The sequence below is a fragment of the Passer domesticus genome, chromosome 2 (assembly GCF_036417665.1).
Source record: "Passer domesticus isolate bPasDom1 chromosome 2, bPasDom1.hap1, whole genome shotgun sequence".
Taxonomy (NCBI): Eukaryota; Metazoa; Chordata; class Aves; order Passeriformes; family Passeridae; genus Passer; species Passer domesticus.
The window spans coordinates 125095140-125121316 of record NC_087475.1 but is presented as its reverse complement, the minus strand read 5'-3'; the positions used below and the strand labels follow the sequence as shown (position 1 = coordinate 125121316).

Genomic DNA, 26177 nt, shown 5'->3' with positions numbered 1-26177 from the left:
ATTTTGACGTGCATGTTTATTTTACACCACAAGGTTTGCTTTTTCCAATCATACTTCTCCTCAGGGTTTATTTAGTTTTGCCAATACTAACAAAACTATTTGTGTGGTACCTGCTGAAATATTATTGAAGACATCTAGCAAGTCATTCTACACCCTCTTCTTAACATATTTTTAACTCTACTGCATAAACAGTTGACTTATTCCTGAAGGAACCGCCTTCCAAATCCCAGGCCACTTAAGCATTCTCTGATTATGTATTTGCTGGATGTCACTTGCTAAATTCTGTTTTCTCAACATTATTTGAGCAAAATGTTCTGGCTATCAGAACATAATAGGGGTGTTTCATGTACTGCAGTCATCCTACACTTGTCTGGGCCTTTCATGCTTCTGGCACTGCTTTTCCTTGTCAAAATGTTGGTTGAAGGCAGTCATTTGCTAAACACTTCATTTGGTAATTGCTTTTTTGGGGTGGGTGTGTGAGGAGGTTGGTAATTGGCTGTTTACTTTAAAACTGAAGGCACCTGAGATGGACAAGCAGGATGATGTTTCAGTTTGATAAAGCAGAAATACCAGTTCAGTGTGGAGTGTTTCTGCATGCTCTTTCTGCTGTAAGGTACTCTAAATTTACCAGATCTCCAAGTTAATCTTATTTTGAGCTTAATATTCTTAACAGTTTCTATTCCCTCTGCTTTCTTTTCTTCTGGCTATCACTGATCACTGTTGAAAATTCCTGTAGACCCTTGTGTGCTTCAGCATTTTTTCTGCCACAACTGTTATTATGCATTGTGTTTTCCAGGGACAGATTTCACATGGGATTGGTGAATCAATGTTTTCTGCCAAATTTCATGAGTGTTTGGCAAAGTGACAGTATTAATTGAAAAAACCTGCTGGTGGTTCAAGCCTGTTTATGTAAACAGGGGCACTTTTTCTTTCCAGCCTGTATCCCAGTCATGTTGTGGTGGGATTTTAGTTCCTGGCCACTTGAAAGTTCTCGTTATGAATGTCAGGTAAGTCTTTCTTCATGAAGAATATTAGTCTCATGCCAGGTGAAAACATTAATCTGAAATAGGCCAGCAGAAGTTACCACCCTTCTCAAAAAGACTCCTTTTGATTTTTTTTAAATTTTATTTTTATTTGGGAGGAATTTTAGCAAAAGAAAGATAGAGAAGTTTTCCCTTGAGGTGAAGTATTCCCAGAAAAATAGGTGAGATTTTTCATCACCAAATCCCAAATTTTGTATTTGCATTCCAGAATCATCTGCTTAGAGGACAAGTACAGGTCTATAAAATATTTCAGGCTTAAGTAATCTACGAGCTGTATGATACAAAACTGTGGCTGAAATTCACTTGAGTGAGTGAAAATGGAGTCTATCTTTAAATTGATAAACAGACTTTTGCTGTAAAGCTGTGCTGTTTGTTTTCTTTTTTTTCCTATTGGATAAAATATTTAAATTCAGGTTTGAAAACATCAGAAGACCATTTATTGTGAGGAGCCCCAACCTTCACACACGAGTATTTAATTGAGAGCCTGTGTAAACACTCTTGTATCTCCTTCTCATCTGTTTGCTGGGACACATGTGCAGCTCCAATGCGGTTTTTCTGTCCTCTGCCGTTCTAGGAAGAAGGAATTGCATATGGGATGAGCCCAGAATATCCTTTTTTACCTGCTTTGGCTCTGATAACCTCAGGCCCTGGTGCTTGGACTCTGCCCTCCAGCTGAGCTGACTTCCTTGCAGTGAGCTGCAGCATTTAAATCCAAGCCACCTGGTCAGAATATTTTAATATTTAGCAATGAAAAGCTATTTCTAGTTCAGGTCAGGCTTCTAATTTAAAGTAGCCCTGCTGGTTTTGATGGGACATGGCAAACACTGAAGTTCTGCATCAATCCAGTCAGTCCAGATATCAGCAAGGAGGTTCCACGCAGAACTCAGGATAATTATCTGTGCATTTTTTGTGGTGATGATTTGTTTTATTTCCTCTTCTCTTGCCAATACCTGAGCTCAATATTTTCAATTTATCCATGTAAGGGCACCTTTGCTGCAGTCATTCTGCTGACTCTGGTGTAGACATAGCCTGGGTCTCATTTTGCACGGGAAATACAAGTTTTCCTGGCATAAATAGGATAAAAACTAATGGCTGCATCTACTTTTCTTCATTGTCTTCATCATTTTGCTGCTGCTTTTAGGCAACACGTCAGCATTCAGTCATAAACATCTCTGTAAAAAATGTGTGCTGACAAACATCACATTATACTTCAAGTACATATTAGGTTTCTGAGCTGGTTTTTTGTTCGTCTTTTTCCACGACTGCAGGTTTGGGTTTTTTTCTGTGGGTGACATTACTTACAGATCTCTATCCTTACTTCGTCCAGTTTTATTAATTGCTTTAGAAGTAAATCAGTCTACACAGATTTGATAAATAGAGGGGGTGTCTAGTAAAGAAAGCTACTGTTTGTGAGCTCACGTGCTCAAAAGGAAGCAAATACAGAGCTGGTGTTTTGGCAGTTTTATTTGATGGAAGTCAATGTGAATATAAGTTTTACTAAGAAAAAAGGAAGACCACAAGACTTGTCTTGCTTGTATGAAATCCCTATTTGTGGAAAAATTTTCAAAAATTCGATCTTTTTTAATTAAGCTGCAAGTTGGCAATTGAAGGGGGGAAAAGAAAGGTTTGGACTAAATTGATTAAAAACATAGAAAAGGCTCTTATGGAATTTTCCCTGCATTTAAAACTCTTGATGTACTTGAGTCAAGTCATTATGTGCCACATTCACAATTTATACCAGCTGACTTTAAGGGTACTTCATTAGTGCAATGCCAGTGAGAATTTTCCACTTAGTGAAAACCTAATGAATACAGAAGATTTAACAACCTTTGAATCCCCTTTAATCTAAAACATGAAGAATCAAAAATAACAATGAAATTTTCACTTTTAATACAATTTATCTGTTAGTGAACACACAGGCTAGAATCGTTGCATCATTTTTTGCTATCTTGGAAAGAGTTAATGAAGAAAATTTATATGTAATATATTCTTTGCAATAAGTAACCATTAGTTCTTGCACACCTACTGGAATTCATCCTAAAAACAACAGCAAATTTATCTAAAATAAAATCTAGTTCTTCAACACCTTTGTCCTTCAGATGAGTTTTGCATGAGCTTGAATAAAATTTTGCGTTATAGAGGCAGGGTGTCTTTTATGCAATGCCTATAGTAAGTTGTTCCTCTGTAAAATGTGAATTCAGAGTTTTTGCCTTATTGCTGGCTCTAGTAATTAATTGTTTGTTAATGGGAGCAGTTGGAAGACTTCTCAAACTGAAATTCTTGAGCTGGAAATTTCTTTTTAACATTCCCAGATAAATGATCTGATTCTGGTCTCCTACTTTTTTATCCTTGAGTGACTCTAATGCTGCTGCTTTGGTTTTTATGCCATCCAAAGTCATGACTTGGCTCAACGAGAAACCAAAGGCCTAAAGTTTAAATAATTAGCACTAGCTGAGCATTATTTGGGGATCTGTAATATTTCAATATTTTTAGTCTTTATATCTAATTAATTAAATTCTATTAGGAACCACCATGACTGCAGGAGTTGTACTAATACTGTTATGCTATGGGTCTGCATCCAGCTTTAAAGCCAAGTTTAAAATCAATTCCTGTCTGCAACTTTTTTAGCAGTCAGACTGAGTTAAGATGGTTGAATAAAACCACAAATGTCAGTAAGTAATGACAGCTTACCATAATTTCTTTAAAAAAATCCTAATGTTGCCAGTAAGGAAAGTCACATGCTGTGGACACAGAAATCACAGAAATTCGTGTACTCTTTTAAAAGCCTCTAAAGTTTTGGTGCAGCTCTCACACTACAGCTCCATGAATATGTAATGGAGTTTTTCATTAACATAAATCTTTATGTATTATGATGTCAAATGAGTGAAGGTTCCAGCACAAAAATTTTAAGCATTTTGGAAGGAGAGTGATTTAAAAAGAGATGACAGAGACGGGAATCTCAGCCTCCAGTCTATGCTCCATTAATCTTAGGCAGTAAAATAATATAAATATAGTGACAGGGAGAGCCAAATTTGGATTTCAGTTCCATGAAGGAATATTGAGAATGTTTTCTACCATAAGCTAGGCTAAAATGTAGAAAATGTTGAGTCTTAACTATATTTGTAGAATATTGTATTGTTTCAAATTTGTAGCATTATTGATTTTATATATACGTATATATATGCACACACACATGCACACTTCTAAAAACAAGTAGATTTTAGAGGGTGATTCAGCTATCAAACCACACTGATCTAACATTTCTTTAGCAGCATTCAGGTGCTGCTCTGGAAGTGTGGAGCCCTTAACCAGTGTGTGCTGTCCCAATATACATGTTGAACACCTTGGGAGGATCCAAAACAGCTTTAAATTCATATATTTAGGCAGCTGAATACCATTGTTGTAATCATATGCATAACACACTTATAAGTTCTATTGCTTCCCCGTTGTATCACGTGGAAATAACAAATTTTCAAGTTCTAAAATTAATTCTATCAAGAACTTAATGAAGTAGAGCATTTAATTATTTAACTCCATTGCTTTCACTTTGTTTGTTATAGAAAATGTCTTCATTTTTGGTAGCTCTTGGTAATGTATTAGATATTTCCAATGGCACAAAGGATACCAAGTTAGGTGGTTTAAATTGCTGGGAATGTTAATGCAAGGAGTAGTTCAAGAAATTAAATTCTGACACATTGAGAAAAACTCATGCTTAACTGTTTTCAAATATAATCTTTAGTGCTGTAAAAATGATACTCTGCACTGAGCAGGTAAGACACACAGACATTTAGTTTCAAACTGGCAGGAAAATGAGGATGCTTATGAAGAAAATAGCACTGAAAATTAGTAAAATAATTAAAATGCAATAAGTGAAAAAGATATAGCAGACTTGTGGTCCTACAAAGATGGAAGGACAATAAACCATGAGGAAACCCAAGGAAGAAGAAAATCAGAACTGGTTCTCCCCTGCAAGGAGGAGAAATACTGACAGAAGAGGTGTGACAGCATGGCCAAGTCAGCAGTTATCAGCCACAAATCAAGATATTTTCCTTAATATTTTGGGCACTAGTTTCCCCAGTTTCCATAGTTAAAGCATTAAAACTAGAATGGAGTAATTGCAGAGCAGGTAATTGTTTGGGTATGTATAATTGCTGTATTTCCTCTTCCACATGGAGAAGATATTGTGGAAATATTCTTGTAGAGCATTACTGACAGAAGCTGAGGCAGACAAAGCCAATAAATTTAACAGGCAAATGGAGGCTCTCAAGAATCAGCCCAGTGTCCTGTTTGCCAGTGTAGGGGAAATACAGTATGGGAGACACAGGAAATCAATGCAACTGCAACACCTTAACCACTCTGAGATTCTAAAGGTCAGACCAGTCTGGGTTTTCTGCATTCACTTCTGCTAGTCTTCCCTGATGAGGTTGTCTTTTAAAAAGAGAAAATTCCTTAAATTTATATTATTTTAATTTTGTAATGCTGCAACTCATGGCAGCTCAATAAATAACTTTTCTTCAGAAATAAGTGATGTGATTATTATTTCAGAGAAATTTTAGTATGGGCAAGAGTATTTAGAAAGGAAAATCATGCTGCTCTAGAAAAGAGCATAAGAAATGTGGTATTAGCTTTCAGTTCACGTATGAGTCTGGTTCCATAATGGAAAATCACAGAAACATTGGCTGGAAGGGACCTGTGGAGGTCCAACCATATGCTCAGTGCAGGACTGTCACCAATGGGCAGAATTAGCTCAGCTGTGGCTTTGTCTAGCTGAGCCTCAAAAACAAGTGAGGTGGTTCCAACATCTTTCTGGACAGAAAAAAGAAGAAAAAAGTTTGCCCATAAATTGAGCTGAAGCCATGTTATGAGCTGCTCCTCATCAGCCATTTCTTTGTGCAGAACTGAGAGAACACAGACAGTTAAAACTGATAATTTCTTTATCCTGTTCAATTTTACAGACATGCAGATCCATATTAGGTTGCTGAAGAGCTGCATTATTTCAACACAACCCCATCTCTTCACCGGGTGATTTATCCACAGCAGCAAAAGGCACTGTCAATAAACCACAGATACAATTTGGATGACTAGGGGAAATTTTGGTATAGAGTAATCCTGTATGCACTAAACTGCTATTTTTCAGAAAGGATTCTTTTCATACACAGCTGCACAGAGTAGATGTCAATATATAGAAGAGCAATATGCCCATTTCCTTAACAAATGAGATTTTGCTTGTACTTTTCATCTGGACAGCAGACCTGAAGGAGCTGAGTACAGCAGGCTATGTTCCATATTGCAGCACTGCTGGATCACTTCTCTCTTTCTCAGTTATCTGGGTGGGTGAGCACGTGCTGAGAGTGCAGCACTAAGGTTTTAGTGATTGATGCTGCTGGGAAAAAGCAAAATGTGTCAGTTTTCTCCACACCTGGTGCAAAATAAATGCAGCATGAGTGCCTCTACAGCAATTCCTTTAAGACTTCAAAAATGGGGTTGTGAGGGATGGAATAGGAATGTGGAAGCTATAATATCATAAAGCAGATATTTTTCAATCATATGATTGCTTTTCTCTCTTGGCTTGCACAAGTCAAGCACTTGACTTGCTGTTTCTGAATGCTGTGGGATTTCATTTCAGAACAAGAGTGTTCATTTAAATGGTGGTTAATATTTCTAAATAGTCAACTGCAGGTTTTAAGAGCTACATGGATGCTGATTTCACATCATTCCTGTGAGATGTGTGCAGTAAAAAGGTGGAGCAAAGTTGAGAGTAAAGCAGAGTTGTTGAAGCAAATTGATAAAGCTGAGGTTTCCTGTTGTGTGTACTTTGTCTTGCTTTACTTTTGTTAACTTGGAAAAATTCATGTCCAGGTGTGGACTCTGATGTTTACTAGAACAGAAACCACCTAATTTCCATAGGATTAGGATGATACACAAAGCAGAAAGAGACCAAATTATCACTAAAAATTCAAATTCCTAACTTGGGGCTTCTGTGCCATCACATCTCGCAAACACTACTAAGTGAACCACAGTAATATTTGGTACCAGTCTTGCTAAAATCTGGAGAAAATAATCACCATCAAAGTATTTGTAAGTTTTCTTACATTTCTAAGCTCTCAAGACAATTGTAAGAGGCCAGGAAAATTACTGAGTTATTGACGCTATTAACAGTAACAAACACCAAAATAAACAACAATTTAAAAAACCCTCCATGTCTGTGGAGGATAGAAAATATTAATTCTGCTTTCTTTAGCATTTCTGTAAAGTTTGGGGGTATCACAGGACATATAAAAATGAAAATGCTCTACCTTGTGGTAGTCAAGCCATCCTCAGCCAGAGGTGGAAAAAGTACAGAAGCTGCAATTTTGAACTATATTTGGGGTTTTTTCATAGCAAACATTCAAGTCATAAGTGTATTTTGGGATTCCATAGTCAGTATTTCTGGAGTTGCCTGTTCACAATCCAAGTTATCCCTTGGTGCTTGCAAAAAGAAAAGAAATTATTTAAATGTGAGGGAATACTCACATCCCCAACTGCTTAGTGAGTGGAGTATTTTTTTTTTTAAATGTACTTTGTACAGTTAAAGCTGGTGTCATTTTTACAGAATTGCTACTCTAGACCAGTTTGAAAGTGGTAATCTATCACTGGAGTGATATTCCCAGGTTGCTTCATATTTGTATTTGTTAATAGGATTTTCTAGAAGTGAATACTTAGAGCCCAGCCCTGTGTTTGTTTCAGGTTGGACTGAAAGTCTCACATGAAAGGAACTGGATCTTCTCATGTTTTTTGGGAAAAAGGAATGCATGTTTTTGCTTCATCTGGTTGCACTTAAGTTCATTAAGCTGAAAATGAAATCTGTCAGAGAGAATCATGTGTAGCTTTGTTTGTTTATTTGTCTTTTTCCCCAAAAATGCCTGTAGTAGGAGTTTGTATTCATCTGCAACCCTCTCCAAACTGGGGTTTCTCTACAAAAGTGTGCAGAAGTTGTGGTTTTTTCTTTCTTAGTTTTAGTTCTTCAGATTTTGCAGCGTTCTCTCTGTTTAAATAGCTGAATAGCAAAGCAGAAAGTCAGCCCTTTATAGCATGTAATCAAGCTTTTTATATGCTGAGCATTTTTCATTAGTACAGGGGAAAAAATTTCCTTCCTTTGCATGGTGTTTTGACAGTAAATACAGTGAATACATTTCTTTCATTACTCCAGGTAGACTTTTGGGAAACCAACACTTCAAACAGAGATCTGCCTTTCTCTGCAAAGGATATGGATGAAGTATAACAGAAAATTAGAGGTGGTCTCTGATGCAAGGGACGTAACAAAGATCACATTTTCACTGCACACCCTTGCAGGAGTCTGTGTGTGACAATTTCTGACAATCAGTGCAAATCAAGCACCGTGCACCACGCTGAGCCTGGAATCAGCATGCACCACACAGCCCTCAGGAGAGAAAGAGGTGGTGCTGCTGCTGGGGATGGAAACTGGTGTGGATGCAAACTCTGAAAAGTAGAAAAATAGATCCCCTGATGACAAAATCACACCTGGTGTTAAAGTCTAGGCTCTCATTAAGTAATGATTATTGCCTGCTGTGTATAAAAATAGCCAACACAAATAGCAGAGCTTAGCAGTGCTAATTTAATAGTTGACTGTGCTTACGGGTGTTCAGTGGAGCAGAGAGAATAATCTGCTGAGAGTTGTATATTGAGTGATTCCAGTCCCTCTCTTCTGCTTCTGGAATAAGCACAAACAGATCACAATTTCCTGGAGTTCATCTCTTCAAATATCTTTTATTAACAACTTTTCCCAGACACAATTGACTGGGTTGATTGATCATGAATATTCTCAATTCAAACCGCTGTGTGTGCTTGTGGTTAATCAGATAAGTCACATTTTATCATTTTTGTTGACTGTCTGGGTAAATTCACAACAGCTTTCAGGGAGCTGAACCCAGCCATGTGCTAAAGGAAGCAAATGTACGAAAAAACCACATACATCTAAAGCATATTTATCAAACCACATTTTCATTAGTTATGTTTGGTAGAAAAGCATCATAACTGTGCATTAACTAAAAGGAGAATGGGACCTGCAACTTTGCACTTCATGGAAAATTACATTTTGCTATTGCAGATGTGTATTCTAGTGGGTAATGTGTGTATTTGTATATATTGCTAAATATTTCTATATATTGCTATATTTCCTTCACAATTTAAGGTGACATGAGACTCATCCACTGCCTTTTCAATGTTGGAAGGAAATATGCTGGAAAGGAATAGAGACTTAAATACTTTAGAATGTAAAATGGTAACCAGCTAATGACACAAAATACAGCACAGTTTGGGATTTTACAGATCACTCTAATGCCCTCATGTGATTCATGTATGGTCTGTATCACAGAGGAGCAAGAATTTTTAATATTTATTTTTCAGTGCTTGGGCCAATGGGGAAGCCTGGGAAGTGTTATCTGCTAAAACTAAACTAAACTTCAAAAGTCATCAGATTCTATGATTCTATAGGTTATCCTGTGGTCATGCATTCGTTTGTGGCTGCTAGAAGAAACCAAAGATTAAATAAGAAGTGAAAATAATCTTGGAACATAGCTGGTATTGATTGTCTCATTCAGTGTTTTTCCAAATCTTTCTATACCTTGAAGTTGCTGGTGATTTTTCCTTACAAAAAGCTAGGAGTCAAATTAGCAGTAGTTTGGAAACAGTAAATGAAAAGGATTCTTGAAAAAAGAAACTATCAGAATTTAAATACTAATTTGTAAAACTGGGAATTCTCATCCTGAAATGAGGCTAAACATCTTTTTCTGGGAGCAATTTTTAATTGATAGTGTTTACTGTTTCTTTGCTTTCCGTTCCTCCTTTTAAAAAGAAAAAAAAAATCAAATATTGCAAAAGAGCAGATGCATTTGCTGATTCAGTTTGCTGAGGAGGTAACTGTCAGCCCAGCAGGAAAGAACAAGCAGGAGGGGATTCTTCTGCTGGCTTAAAGTTGTTCATCAGTCTTTTTCCCAAATCCATGAAACCACAGCTCTACACCTCTGACGTGAGGTAGCATAAGAAAGAGCACCATCACATGAGTAATTGGGACAAAAATTGAATTTTTATACCCAGAGGTGCTAAGCATTTTCTTCACTTAGTGATTCACTGACAAGTGTCTGCATTCCATGCTGCCTAATCCCAAGCTGCTTTTATTTGCATGTTTAAACTTGAACATAACATTTCTTTGGCTGCAGAACTAAAAATTTACCCCAAAATAGATCTTCAGTTCCAATTATGGCAAATGTGTCTTTAAAACACATCTAATCGGGGCCTTCATTGCTTGGAGATTTAGTGCATCAGCTTTATCTTGTTTATTTAGGCAACTGATATGGTTTTCAAAATATGGATAACAAGGCATGGACAGAGCTGACTTTGCTGTGACAGAAATGAAAGATTGTTTAGATTTTTTTTCTCTGTGACAAAGGTACTGTTTGATATAAATGATGATATTCTGAGTTAAATAACAACAGTCAGAATTACTGTATTGTCTTAAAAATAACCAGAGGTGCAGGAAAGCCTCTGTCTCAGTGAGCTCAGTTATATTCATGCATCATCTTTTTTTTTTCAGATGTCCTTCAGTAGCAGACTCTGCTGGGTCTCCTTCAGTCAAAGCTGCTGGGAACTTGAGGAATGGACTGAAAAATGCTCTTTTCACTCCTATCCACTGGAAATGATTCAAACTTGTTTTATTCAGCACAACATGCTCTTTCTTTTACCCCTAGGAGGAGCATGTTTTCTAAGGATGGGTGTTGGATAATATCTCTTATTTCCTGGGTTTGGAGAGACTTTTCCTTTGCTTACATAGCTTTCCTTTAAAGCAGAAACACATCCAGGGCTAGGTGGGTGCCTTTCTAAGTGAGTTCTGCAGAGACAGATATTTGATACAACTGGGTTTTTTCCCCCTTGCTCTTCTTTCCTTCTTCTTTATACACCCCTATAATGTCCTCTACTTCACAGGTGCTAACTAACTAACTTTACTCAGTAAAGTCCCAGCTTGTATCTGTCTCAGCTTTGTCTTGGCTCTTATTTGCCTCTGAATCTGCTGTGTTTGTTAAAGACCAGAACAAACCTGCCTGATTTTCTGAACTGCACCTGTTGGCTTTGTAAAGATTTGACTTCTATCTTCAAATCTGTTGAAGCAGTGGATTTACCCAGCATAATTTCTGTCATATTAATGGACTCTTCTTCTTCAGGAAGACAGCATCCAGGTCAAAGAGTCATCTTTAAGACTTAATTACAAGTATCAGGAGGAAAACAGAGTGATCCTGCCTTGCATCTTGCCAAGCCATAGGTAAGCTCTGATGTATGACAAATATTGAAGGCAGAGATGACACACAGTTCAGTGAGGAAGATTTAAACACTGTAGGGTGATGTAAACACAATCAACTGTTTTCTAGAGCCACAGGGGTGATTTATGAGGTCTATGATTTCTAAATAAAGAAATGAGAATATTTCATAGAAAGCTCCCTCCTCTAATTGAGTGACAAATGGAACCAGAGAGGTCTCTTGTCACCACAGGTATGGACTTGCCTGAACTTTTGCTCTGTGGACATTTAAACAAATTCCCAAACCCCTTCAATAGTCTCTTAGAGTGCTTTATGTTACACTAGTTTTATCACTACTGTTTCATTTTCCTGAGCTGTGAGCTCATTGGTGAAGTTCTAAACCAGTGCTTCATTATATTTTCTAATTATCTATGTAGATAGCTGCTGTTATTTGGCTAAAAATGAATTTCTGTATATGTGGAGGAATAACACTAACAGCAAAAATAAAGGGTTTTTTTAAAGTTATAAAATGTTTAGATTGGCTCAAGTGAATTAGGAAAAAAATCTGAAAATAGAGCTTTGACTCATTTTACTTGATCTGAAATGATCAGTTCATCCTGCTAGGTAACTTTTATAATTTGACCTTGAGTGAAAGAGATTTCATTCCTGATAGAAACTAATTGTATGTGTGGTGTTCAAGCCATAGTGTTGAAATTAAATTAGTACTGCACAGGAGGGGATCATACAAGGAAAAACACACTGTCTTAATGGGCTATAAACCTGAGTGAAGCACTGTTTTCAAACCAATGAAATGGCTATAAAGTCATCTTTGCTTTTTATGATTCAAATATACCCCTGAAAGTTATAATTTATACCTTAAATACATAAACCATAGAGAGTGAAAAACTGCATGTTTCAGTAACATGACAATAAGCCCTCAGTTGAGTTTTTTACCAAATATTTATGCTGAGAGTTGAAATGAAAAGTTTTCTATATGTTCTTTGAAGGGAAGTCAGGTTTCATTATATTAGTACGAGCCTTGGAGCTGTGCTTCTCTTTTTTAGCAGCACGTGTTTGAAATTAATGCAGTTTCCATCTCCCTTTTTTTGCAGCACGTTTCACTTTCACAGTGCACACAGAGATCTGATCTCAGCTTGTTTGCTCTGGAGATAATGTAAGTTTTGCCAGTGACTTTGACAAAGAAAAGCACTTTGCCCAGTAATTGCTTGTAATATGCAGATATAACTAGCTATAATAACACGTGCTGTATTTCAAAAATTGAAAGAACATGAAATGCAAAGCCATAATACTGAAGGATTCTGGGGGCTTCACTAGACCCCACTTTTATACTGGTGAGCTCTGGCAATGTACAACACTCTTGAAATGGTGTAATTATGAATTTGGGTCATTTCAAGGTTGCTTTACCCAATGTAAAGAAGCCTTTGCATACCAGGGGAGTGGTGTTTGGGTATTGTCTTCAAACTCTCTTCTTCTGTAAAGAGCAATATTATATTGAAGACTGCTCCAGGAGAAGAGACACAGCACAGAAGTGCTTGTGGCAGTGAGTCTGTCCTTGCATCAGGCTAGGATGGTCTGTGGTGGTGAGCAGTGAGCACCCTCACCAACCACATCCCACTGTGTTTGAGCTGGACATCATCCTGGACAGTGCTCAAAGTCAACTATTCATAAACATGTTCATAAACCGCTGGAAAGAGTTTGCAAACTGAAATTATTCTTTGTTAAACCCCATCAATGAGTGTGAAAGCCTTCCCTAGTCTAGATTTGGGACTAAGAACTTAAACTGATATGCTCTTTGCCTTCCTCTTCCTCTGTTTTGGAAATATTCTTCAGCAGAAGGTGATGAAACTTCATCACTGAAAGGTGCTGAAGCTTGTGGTGCTTCTGGGAACAAATTTATCTGTGCAGGGTGAGGGCAGCTTTCTAGAAATGCCAAAATTCAGTCATTTCTGCTATTCTGCCTCCAAAGACATTTAGAAAGACACAAGAATTACACCTGCTGCCACTCCTGGGATACACATTTAGTGGTAATTCACCCCCCACACACCCATTTAAAGCCACATTTCTGAGTCTACTTGTTAAGTGGAAAAGTCTCAGTTTTTATTTAACTAAACTTCTGTCTTCAGAGATAGACTTGTAAGTGTAAAAACTGAAGGGAAGAAAAACAAACTTCCTGTCTTGTCTTTTGTGCAGTTTAGTGAAGGAGGGAGTCTGCTCACCACTGAATAGTTTGGATGCCCTTTTTTACTTTAATTGGGTAAAATGCATTTGTTTTTTGAGAGTAAAAGAACACATAAGGTAAATGAAAGCACTTATGGCATGAATTAAGGATATCCATGTTCACTTACAGCCACTTTTTAAAATCAATAAAGCAAATCAGGATCCTCTTCTACTCTTGTAGTGTAATTATGATGTTGCAAATGTATCTAAGAAAGAGCTTTGAATAAGCTTTGTTTATCAAAAAAGTCCTGATCCTGCAAATTCTTGTGAAAGAACAATCACCTGATCCTCTTGGGTTTTTATGGCTGAGTAAACGGAGTAAAAAAGGCTGAACCCACGTTAAAAACTTTGGTTTTTAACTGTATAAATTCCCATTCCTTTGGTTTTTATAGTTGAAGGGATTTGTAGAGAGATTTTGATGAAAACTGTAAAATATTTACTATTAACATACAGCATCTAACAGAAAAAATGTTACTGAAGCACAAACTGTACCAGTTCACACCTCTGGACTCTCATTTCTAATTTATTTCTTGTCAACAGAACAAAATGGATTTGGCATCTTTGTTTAATGTTCGCACCTCTTAAACTGCTGCTGTGGCTCTTTCTAGCAGGCACTGGAGTTATGCTCCAGTGAAATTAAAGGAATTTAATTTGCTTCTGTCTTTGGCACCTGAACAAGGGAGTTGATAAGTGAAAGTTTTTGCCAATGGTCTCCCAGCTCAGCAGTGACACGAGGTAATGTCTGTGAGGTGCAGCTGTGAATCAGGAAATGATTGAATAGATTCTATTTGTCTGCATCAGAGAAAAAACAAACCATAATTTTTCAAAAATTTCATAAAAGTATACAGCACCTACTGGACAAAAATTCAATTCCATTTCTGTGTTGTAGCTGTCAGTTTACAGTGCAATAGCTGCTTTTTAGCAGTGACTAATAACTACACTAGACAAATTCAGCAAACAGAATGATATTGGTTTTCTGTTATTTCTCTAAAAGCAAGGCTGTTTTTTTAACTTACAGATGCAAAAGCATCGCTGTCAGTAATCAAATCTTCGACATCAAAAGCCACATTTTGAAATGCCAGAAAAATCAAGCATTCTTTGTCTCAGACTGAAGGCTTTCTTAACTTTCACAGTGCTGTAAACTGTTGTTAACTCCAGTGGGATCTGAACGTATGTTTTTGCTGTTGGTTCCTGTTTCAGAGTGTTTGAAGTGAACTGTGATCAGTGTTCATGTTGAGAGGAAAGTTGGCTGGAAGTAAAGATGTGACTGAACCACTAAAGTTGGGTTTTTTCCATGGAAAGTACTGGAAGTATGTAATATTTAATTACATGTAAGAAGTATTTTCACTTGTTCATCAGATAAGGACTACTGTGGAACCATTTAGGGGCTTGAAAAATAATATTGGCAATTTACAAAAAATATCTTTCAAGAAGCATTTGGCAAAACCCCAATCCTATTCCTTCAAAAAACAAATGAACTACAAATATTGGGTTTGATGCAAATTGACAAATCACTCCAGCACATCTGAGCATTAATATTGGTATGGACAAACAGCTTGGCTGGATAAAAATGAAAATGTGCATATTTTCAATTTCTAATGAGATCTAGAGAATACAGATACCCTCCAGACTGAAGTGCAGGGGATGAAATTCGAAACACATTTATGGAAAAATGCAAATATTTTGCGCATGAATTATAATGTGGCTGCAACCCCGTTGTTTATAGCTGAGAAGGAAGATACATGATATACCCAAAGTGAAAACACTTGTGAGTTAATGGCAAATTTTTCTTCATTCTGCAAAAATTTTACATAGAGCCTGACAGTCTTTGAGTTTCCAATCCATGTCCAGAGCCATTGGTCCAATTCAGGTTTCACTGATCTGTTTTACCCTGAGCAAAAGGTAACTTTTTACCCATGCAGCAAGTTCTTTCCAACAAAGGTCTCCATTGTATGGCTTCAGCCCAAGGGTAATAAATTGCAGCACCAAAAGTGGTGATGATTTTAGGAGGATCAAATCAATTGTATTTGAATTTAAAGGTGGGGTTGATGTAGCAGAGAATTCGAGCTCTGTTATTTTACACAGTTAATTTTGAATCAGTTGAAACCTAAGAGTGGTCCTGCTTTCTCGGAGACCCACAAACAGCAATGCACAAAGAGAGGTTTTCTCCTTTTTGTTCAAAGAGTGCTCTTGGCTAGAAATCTTAAAAAGAGCAGATCTACAGTTTTAACACTGTATTTTTTGGGGTTTTTTTTTTTTTTTTTTTGGTTATGATCTTATGTCTGAGGGTGATCTGAAACCTGGATTGGCTTCACACTTTTCTACAGGCAATGTGTGACAAGAGAGGAAACTGAGGAGATAGGAGCATTATCTAAATGATATGGAGAAAAGCAGCAAGACATCCTAATAAACCACATGTATCCACATCAGAACAGTAGCAATTATAATTGGCACAATGTTAACTCAGTTTCAGAGTGTAATTCAGCACATATTTTGTCTCTTTTCTAGAAGGAACAGAAAATCCTCACCAGTATTAATTTATTTATAGCACATTATGAGCTCTTAGTCAGGGAAACATGTCCAGAACTTGGTGAGAGTCCTCTAAAGGGAAGTATTCATGACAGTTCCAATTCTTTTTTTTTTTATATAACCCTATTATATGAAAGTGAGAGATTGCTGGAAACATTTTCCCTCAAAGAGGAAAAAATTGTAGTCACTTTCCCTTGCAGATGGGAGGTATCAGGGAAGCCACTTTAACCATGGAAAGGGAATAGTTTTGCTGCAAGGAGTAATATAAATCAGATGCATCTTCAAAATTAATTCCACGGCAATTCTTTTTTTTTGCCACTAGTTACAGAATCTAGGGAAAATAACACATAAATAAATGAAAATGTGGCTGCTTTCTACCTTAGGGATATAGAATGGATTAATTTAATTTAATTAGATGAATGTGCTGCTTAAGTGGAAAACATTTCCTTGGTGGAGTAAACACACAAGAAGGCTGAACTTCTGGAACTCCATTGAAGTTCAAGATAAGCTCCCTAAAATAAGTTTCCCTTTGATTCCTTTAGAAAGAAGAAAAAAAAAAAACCCCAAAAAACCCATATTATTCATTATCAGAAATTAAGGGATTTTTCCTAATCGTATAGAGCTGTTTCCCTGTCACATCTTTTTGTTTTCAAGTTCAGATCTTATCCAGTTTTCGAATTGATTTTTTTTCCCCCCGTCATAGTGAAATAAACTGTTTACTGTCCTCCTTTCCAGTAAAAGCATGCAAGATGGTGATGAGTGTCAATATTTGCCAAGACTTCAAGTTTTTCAGACAGGAGAAAATCCTATCACAATGTCTATTATGCCCAGATCATGAAATTATTAGTTTTTCACAAAAGCAGATGGGGAGAAAAGTGAATTTAATAACAAAGATGTTGCTTTCAGTAGGTATGGAACCTTCCTCTTTGCAAAACCTAATTATTTCTTATTTCTGAAGTTAAGGCATCATCCAGACTAAAGAGTCCCAGATTGGCTGTAACTGTGTGTAATGGTAATTTGAAATTTCATGTTGTTTTAGTACTAATGAAAAACAAATGACAAAACAAGTTTTGTTCTCACACAAACAAAAAGATTTTATCTCTGCAAGAAGAATTAGGCTGATTTTCATTCTCTTACCTACTTTACATGTTTGGTTTGTTTATGTTGTTGATTTTGGCTGCTTGAACCAGCTCTAAAAGAAACTTACTGTGTTCTGCCTCCCCTGTTAAATCTGGCACAGGGGATGGAATCAGTGCTGGGAAAGATTATTTCTTGCAGGAATAATGAAGCAATGGGAACATTGCTGCCCTTTTTCTCCCTCCCCTCTTAGAGCAGATTTGGATATACCCAGTGGTTTGAAAAAATCATACTCTGTAATGTCCCATGAGGAATTACATGCCTATTGTTGGATTTATTTTAAATGCAAGCTTCTTAAATTCAGTCTGTGGATAAGAAATCTCATCAAAGAGTAATTCCACTCAGGGCAGCAGGAACTGCCCACACCTGATTCACTGCAGGCAACAGGAGTGACAAAAGACAAAAGACAGGCAGAGATTCAAACTTATAATTTAGGGGTATTGGTGGTACTGCCTGCTCAGGAAGAAGTTTTGAAATCTTTGTCTGATAATCATTTTGGATTATTCACTCTATTAGTCACAGTCTAACTCCTCTTCCTGTGACCATTATTTAATTTTTCTTTCCCCTTTTTTTCCTTCTCTGGCTCTCTGAGCAAGTGTCTCTTGAACTTCATTGTTCTAGTGAGCATTCATTTATGTACACAATTATTATATTGTTATACAAGTTTATTTTAAATCACACCTGCCAAATCCCTACCACCTGTGGCAGGGCTTACAGTTACCTGGATCTGCCTGAGGCTTTGCAGACCTTCACCCAAGCCCTTATTGTGTAATTAAAAGTTACTTTTAAATTGATTATTACAGAACAGAAAGCATTGTTACTGTGGGAATTCACAGCTCATCAGTTCTTCTGACCAAAGTGTCACGTGAGCACAAATTGTAAATCTGGAATCAGTTCTTGACCAGCCCTGGGTGACTTAAAATTGCTGCCCTGTGAACCCTTCACCAGAGTTAGATCATCATTATTCCAAACTATATGACTGGTGTGTGATAGGGTTTCTGCGGTATCAGAAATAGTAATTAAATAATATTGTGATAACCTTTGCAAATGGGCTCATTTGGATTCACAGAGCAAATAGCACCACTGCAGACAGGGTTTGCATGTCGCATGGCTGGTGCTTTTCTGACTGAACCACACAGATTATCAAAATTCACTGTCTATCATACTTTCCTCAAGAATTCCAAGTGGGGATTTTTGTGTGTTTTTTCAAGTTTAAATTCTTGAAGTAAATTTATATTTAAAAAAAAAAAAATTATTGCTGGGAAAAAGTCTGGAAACTCATGTTTGTAGTTCCAGATGTGAAAAAAACCCAGAGAGAGGTGTAGTAAGCTTCTCTTTTTATTTATGAAAATTCGAAAATTCGCTAAGGAGAATGTAGAACTTTTGGAAGGTATCACTGTGGTTCAGTGAGGAACAAAACTTGCAGTTGCACAAAGCAGACATGAGATTTTTCATATTTGCTTAAAAAAAAAAAAAGTGGAGTTGTGCCACTTAAAAAGTGTTTGATTTCTCTGTCTCAGAACTGTCATTTTGATCCTCCGCAGTCTTCCTTGTTGGTATTATTCGGGTTAAGAACATTTGGTTATTTGGGTTAAGAACATTTTAGGACAAGAAAATTTCTTAACTGTTCCTGCTCTGCATGGTGTGAAGAAGTCAGAGCTAATAACAAGTGTGGTGGCTCTCTGGCAGACTCTAGGTGCAACATGTAAAATGTGTGACATAATTATCTATAGATCTCCTAAGCATATGTGCTTTCTAATTTCTCTCTTGGCAGCTGCTAATGTAATTTTGAGCCATGGTGGAAGGAGTATAATCACCTTGGGGTCAGGGAAAATGTGCATTTGAGTGACTAAATGCCCCTGTTGGATCAGGACTTTATTTGGCTGCTCTGTCTGATCTATCCTGAAGTGCAGAAAGGCAAACGAGGGTCATTGTCACTCAGGCCTTTTCAGTCCTGGTGGCAGGTGCTTGGCAAGGGACAAGGCACAAGCCTTGGGGGCATTTTGGAGCTTATGCTTATGCTTTTTGTCTTAATTTCGTTCCTGACCCACCTATTTTTAAAAAGTCCTCGCAGTTCCCTGCAGTGGAACACCATGTTCTGTCGTGTTGCTGATGAGCAGGGATGAAACAAACCTCAGCTCCCTTAGGGACTCTTGGTGCATCTGAGATTTCATCTCCTTGAAAAGGCTTAGGAGGACAAGCCATATGGATCATCTCCTACACCTGGCTGCTGTGTCTCACAATGTCTGTATCCCAGTATAAAATTGTGATAACTCGAGCTGCAGCTGATGGGAATTGCCTCAGATGCTCTAAAGACAGTTGTGGGGCCAAGGTTCCAATTTCAAGAGTGAATCCTGACTTCACTGAACACAAAGTAACATATCCCTGTTATCATTGCATCTGCATCCAGACAGAAGATGCCCAACTTTATGACCATATTTCAGAATATGAGAATTCCTTTTTTCCCTTGGGGGAGAGGTAGAGGAAAGAGGAGACCCCAAACCAGGTGTTGCCTTGGAAGAGGCCTGGCACAGCACCCCAGGTTCATATTTTAGAGTGTGAATCAGCCTCCATCACCTGGCTGCTCACAGTCACATCCTTTAAAGCTGGGCAACCTCTGCAGGGCTTGGCAAGCAGCTCCTGCTTTTCCTGGAGCTTGGGAGAAGCTGGGAGCCCTGATGGCTTTGTGCAGCTGGGCTTCCTGAGAAAGTCTGGGATCTGTGGAAGGTGAGCTGTGCAGCTCTGTCACCTCACTGTGCTGGCTCTTTCTCCATGTATGCACATTTTCACCTCACACCCTGCTAAGGAGGTGGGCATTGCAGTAACAGTGAACTGGGAGTGCCAAGCTCTGTCGTTGCTTAAGGCAAGCAACTCCTTCACCTAACAAAGATTTTTATTGCAATCAGATGGGGCAGGGAATTAAATGGCCAGGCAGTTTGTCAGCAAGTCAGGATAAATATGACAACTCTGCCTGATTATGTGGAGGTTAGAGCTGCTCAGAATTGCTGCTGTAGGGAGCAGCAGATCAGAAGAAGAAGTGCAGCTGGGGGTTTGCTACCTGCCTGTGCTGTCTGGGAAATGCCACAGCTGCAAAGAAGCACGGCAGGGACACTGCAGGAGCACGAAGGAGAGGCAGAAGAAGCAGAGGACCTGATAACTGGAAACTAAAGAGCCTGGCAACTGCAGATAAGCAGATGCTTGTTACTTAAGCTGTGAAGAAGTATCATGAGACAGGGAGTGGGGCTGACACGGTACAGAATTTATTTAATCTGTCCTTTTTTGTTTTGCTTCTCATTCCTCATTGGAGCTTAGGGTTGTGCTTTTCCTGATTTAAGTGTATTGGTCTTACAAAGCTTCCAGACTTTCCAGTTAGTGGGCTCTGTAATATCTGCAAATCAAACTGAAGGCACAAATGTTGTTTTGGATGCTGAGCCACAACTCATGGTCCTTGTTGAACAGATCTCAAGGATGAAATTCTACTGACTTTTTGCAGGACAGCTGCAATGCAAGCTGAAATAGAAATACTTATGCCATAGAGCTGGAATATAATGTTTTTTAAAAAAAGTCTCTTACAAAGTCTGTTGCCCTTTAATAAATATAGTGATAACAATAAAAAAAGCTTGATGGAATTATACTTGGCCCTTTTGAAAACTTCTTTCTGTTGACAGAAACGTGAAGGACTTGGTAGCTGTAAGAATGTAGAGGTTTAGGGGAGAAAGATTCAAAGGCTGCAAAGGGAAAGAAATAAGTGAATAAAAAGGAGAACACAGTACAGATTTTAACCACAGAAGACACACTGGAGTATTCAGCCCCAGGAAATTCAAAGAAGGGGGTATTTACTGCAAATTTAAGAACAATGTGGTTACAGTGTAGTTTATATCTTGTGGCATTCAAGAAAAGTGGTTAGAAATTGTGTATTCTGTGCTTAATGAGAGAAATAGGTTTTGCTTTGTGCTTTGTAATGTTGAAAGCATTAGGATCTATAAACAACAGCATAGTTTAATCAAGTTTCACCATTAACTCCTAGAATTATTCCAGAAGTTCCCAGCATTCTGGCAAAGCTTCCCCTCTGTCATCTGCACCCAGAAACTTCAGTTCTCATCTGATGCTCACAAGGAGCCACCAGAGAAGTTGTCATTTCCCTGATCACAGTTCTGCATGGTGAAACTGCTTTTTAGTATGAACCAGTTTCACCTACAGCCTTTTGATACCATCATCATTGCCCTAAAGGAGATCTGGGGTAGTGTCTTTTAAACTTCTTATAATCTTGAAATCATCCCTGTTTCTGCCTTTTACGTTTTAATTGTAAAGCCAATTTGTTTCATATAGAAACATGAAACATTTTATTCCAGTACAGCTGATTCTCAAAATATCCACATCCTGAGGTTTGTAGTTCAGTTTAGTCATACTTTCATTTGTTCAGTTGTCTTTATCATGCAGCATCTCTAGGGAGTACCTCTTCTGGAACCTTCTCAGGTCATTTGGAAACTTTATCTGCATCATCATCAAAAGTACTGATGTTAAAGAAATGCCATTTCACTGGTGAAGTGCTGACAACTGCCTAAGATGTTGATGATAGTCGGTATTTTACTGTTTTGGTTTTTTTTTTGGGAGAGAATTTTCCATTTATAAGTAAGGAATAAGAATGCTGGGCTCACTGACAGACTTTGACTTGCAGCGTTTCCTGGAACACCACAGTATCAAGGTTTGAAAAAAGTCAGTTCTGAATTCTTTATCAAAGTTCTGACAGTCCATGCAAAATGCTTTGCATATCTTTCTCAGTCACATGACTTGTTATTTTACATTTACATGTAAAACGCATTTTTCTAGTGTTAAACTTTCCTAAATAATCTGCCTACCAAAACAAACATTATGGGGGAAAAAAAAAAGGAAAAAAAGTTGTGTATTTCCAGTAGAAAGGGGCTTTTTCCCCCCTCAGTATTTGCTCTATAATATCTCTGGTCTGGAGCAGGTGGTGTGAGAGGGTTTAATTCCTTGCTGAATGAAGATAGCAGTTATTATCCGCCCAACCATAGCTTTAATTTTGCTCTGATCACTGTAGCTAAATGCTTCTTAAATGGTTTCATTTAGAGACCAATTTAAATATTATTGTTAACAATTGGTGATTGCTTTATGTTCTAAAAAGTATTATTCTTTGCATTCCTTTTTCTGAAGCGGTGAGTATGAGAAGATCTTGGACATGACCAAGAGCTTTTATTATATACACAGGGTCAAAATAAGTTTGCTTTTGTGTTAATTCTAGGATAGTTGCTTGGCTGGAGATATGAAAACATATATAATATTAAGATATAGGAACAAAGGTTTCTAAATCAGATTACTTTAGCGTATGTGTTCTTTTAATATAAAATGGAAAATATCTGAAAATGTCATTATCCAAAATACACAGAGAAAGTTTGGATGCCTTCATTGCATCAAGCCCTTATATCTATGTCAGTGCATCCAGGAACTCCTTTCTTCCCAAATAAGCTTTCAGGCATGAGAACAAAGCAGCAAAAGCCTTCCTCTCATCTTTCTTCTTGCCCCCACTGTTTTTAATAATGTCTGTCTGACATGCCAACAATCAGGCACATGCTCTGCTGCTGCTCCTGTCTCCTCTCAGCTGCCTGAGAGGGATGAGGGGTGGAATTGCACATCAAGGATCTCTTTTGTTGGTGGAGCAACCAGGAGAGCGTTTCCAATTTGCAGTTTGGCACCGGCGCCTCAGAAGCACCACGGATGTTTGATGCCCACTTGGTTGCCTGCCACCAAACTTGGGGATCAATCACTGTGTTGTGACAGGATGCAGAAGGAAAAAAAAAAAATCCCCAAAGCACACATGCACATAAAACAAACAAAAAAAAATAGGAAAAGGAAAAAAAAAGCAGGAGAAACCTGATTTTTATTTTGGAAATAGTAGGACATTTACAGATTGAGAATTTTATTGCAAAATGTGAAGGAGGAGCAAGTGTGTCTGTGAGTGTGAATATACATGTCTGTATTTCTTTTGCATAACATCTCACAGACAAAATATTCCATAATTTGATTCCACTGACAGTTTTTGAGTTAAACCAGGGATTGCACTGAGCCATTCTTAGGCAACCACTTCCAAGTTAGTCCAAGACTTCTTGTGGCAGATCTGCATTCTTCTTAATCACTTGCAGTCAATCAGATTTTAATTTGTCTTTGTCTTCAGCCCTGCAAAGTTTGGGCCTAAAAGTTTTTCTGCTTCAAGGATCAAAGAGGTGTTTTCCCTGTGTGTGTCAGGCACACTTATGGAATGCTCTCGTATGTTTATTTAGCTCCATAATTATTCCATATTAACAAAAGCAGATTGTTTCAGGAATGTTTTTCAGAAGAGCCTGTTTGAAATCAGGCTTTGTTGGAATTATGGCACCTCCAATTCTGCAATTTTCCTTTTGAAATACATTGTAGGAATTCACTAGAAAATCTATAACAACCCCATTCAGGGATGAATGGCTTATTCTGCTTCTTATCTTGTTAATCAATATTGTTAACTAGCTGTGATGGACATAATTAATGGAATGACCCTAGCCCCTCCTAATTAGAGATAATTGCCTTGTTCAGTCACATTCACTCACCAAAATATAAGTGTGTGAGCATAAATGTCATAATTTATTTTAGATTCTGCCATGATCATTATGTATTCTGTTTTCTTGTTAACAACTCATTTTAATTCTTGCTCACCCAACAAAGCTGAAAGCCATGAAAGGGTCCTCTTACCTCTCTGAGCTGGATGGCCAAATAACACATTATTATATTGCACACTTACAGTCAGGAGGGTAAAATGAGGAGGGTAAAACCAGAATTCCACTGCTTGGCTCTGGCCAACATTGCCCAACAGCTTCTCAAAGATGAGAGATGTCTTAGCTTGAAGTTAAATGGTGCTTGCATCAGAAAAAAACCCTGAATTTTGGTATTCATTTCATGTACCCTTTTATCAGCTTTATTATTTGTTATGCTTTTGCTGAGCTTCCTTGAAGAAGAACAAAAGGGTACACTTATTATGCAGCTATTTCATGAGAGCTATTTAAAATAACATTTGAGGAGGAAAAAACAAATCAAAATGAATAAAAGCCTGGCAAACACATGATGAAACAGAATGAATATCAGAGCTATTAAATTAATAAGCTTGCAAAGCATTATTTATGGTATCTCAATGGAAGTTTAGAAATTGATAGTGACTTCTCCAAATTAATTGAGTACCTTTGTTGTATTTCAGGAATACAGATTCAAACTCACCGTGCCCATTCCTTGTGGGGAAGATTGTTCCACCTGCCAAAAAAACCTCAGGAGTTTAATCTGATTTTCATCTTCTCAAGGTAAACAGTGGAGGTATTGACTCAGGATGGCATTCATTCAGCAGAGCTGTGCAGTCTCAGATTGTCTGCACACAGTTGTCCTTGCTGTCACAAGCTGCCCATTAAAGGAGTGTTTGAAGCAGCAGCCTGAGGAAGATTTGACCTCTCCATGGCCAAGTCTGCACAAGTGCAGATGCAGGATTTGGTATTAAGGACTGACACGTTCAGGATGGGCTCAAACCTCCTGCCAGCTCAAAGGCCAGAGGAGTCACTCCCATGAGGAGCATCTCACGTGCTTGGGGCTGGGGGACATCCCTCAGCTGTGTCCCCAGAGCCCTGCAGAGAAGCACAGGGTCAGACACATCTGCACACCACCTGGGAGGACAGGACAGGAGGGGCAGAGGATAGAATGAAGTAGAGATTTTTTGGATATTATCTTTGCTGGGTTGATTAATATTCACTGGTGCCAATGAGATAGAGATACAGGTGTCTATTTCACCAAAAAAAGGGTGTCGGCAGACTGGAGCTGCTTCCTCAGAGTTACCAGGCTGCTTCCTGATGGCTTTGAATTGTGGGGAGTGGCTGAAATTCCAGTCCTTTTTGCTGTAGCCGGGAATTCTCCCTGAGTGCCCATGTTTCACCATTAAAAGTACATCTGCTAATTCTTCCAGGATAAACTATTTATCTATGACACTAGTTTTCTCCAGATTTGCTAAAATTTGGTTATTTCTGTTATAGCTTCTCATGCAGGAATGAGTGCTGGAGAGAACCACTGTGAAGTGAAAAAGGAAGATGGAGGAGCACTGACAGAAACAATCCCACTTTGCTATTCCATTTCTCTTCCCTCATTTCTGCTTCCCCTTTTCTCTGATCAAGTTTTTCCTGGAGTTTAATTTTTTTCCAGTGAGAGCTCTTTTTCAGAATAATTCTGATAAAATTTTTTTCTAAGCAATGTTTTCCAAGTGCCTAACAGCTCAAATTCTACAGTAAAATAAAAATCTACGTATAATGTGGTGAAGGTTTTAACTTTGTAGTGTTTGGTTTATTATAAAGATCCTCCTCTTGTGGTGTTCAGCTTGCAATTGGTGTGATTTTTGCAGAGAACCAGGTCCCCGCAGTGTGAGCTTTAAACAAGATATTGGATGAGAACTCATGATTTCCAGAAAACATTCAGTGATATGTAAAAGGAGCACTAGATTGGATTGAATAATAGCACAGGAACAAACAGTTCTGTATTAAGTCTTTCTCACAAATCTACTTCTGTAGGTAGATTTTCAATTCTGTCAATTGCTGCAAATATTGTTTGCCAGTACCAAGCATCAGTTTGTGGTAAGCAGTAAAAGTTTATCAAGCTGGGGTATTTTCCCTTGTTGTCCCACTAAGAATACTGACATTTTACCAAGAAATAGTAGAATTTCCAACCAGAATTTCTTTGGCTTCTTTGGCTGAAAGGTGTTTCACACGACAGAGTGAGCAAGGCCATTCCCTCTATGTCCTCCCTGCTCACCTGCAGAACCTCGTGGGACCCTGCTATAGATAACTACCAAAGCTTTGGGCTTCATTCCTTTTTTCTGAGGTATTATCAAAGCACTATTTTATCTTTTCATATTGTCTATCTTGGC

General features: G+C 37.9%; 1 long non-coding RNA gene across 4 annotated transcripts; it reads left to right on the top strand.

Annotated features, from left to right (window-relative positions):
* The first annotated feature begins 508 nt into the window (after positions 1 to 508).
* LOC135295057 (uncharacterized) lies at positions 509 to 25815 on the top strand. 4 transcript variants are annotated; one of them, XR_010357108.1, is made up of 8 exons: positions 509 to 613; positions 937 to 1007; positions 1618 to 1766; positions 10636 to 10906; positions 11261 to 11358; positions 12445 to 12506; positions 24477 to 24576; positions 25294 to 25815. It is a non-coding gene; the product is annotated as an uncharacterized LOC135295057 (long non-coding RNA). The 4 variants fall into 4 exon arrangements; XR_010357106.1 differs by lacking the exons at positions 24477 to 24576; positions 25294 to 25815 and having other exon boundaries at positions 12445 to 13742; XR_010357109.1 differs by lacking the exons at positions 1618 to 1766; positions 24477 to 24576; positions 25294 to 25815 and having other exon boundaries at positions 12445 to 13742.
* The last annotated feature ends 362 nt before the right edge of the window (positions 25816 to 26177 follow it).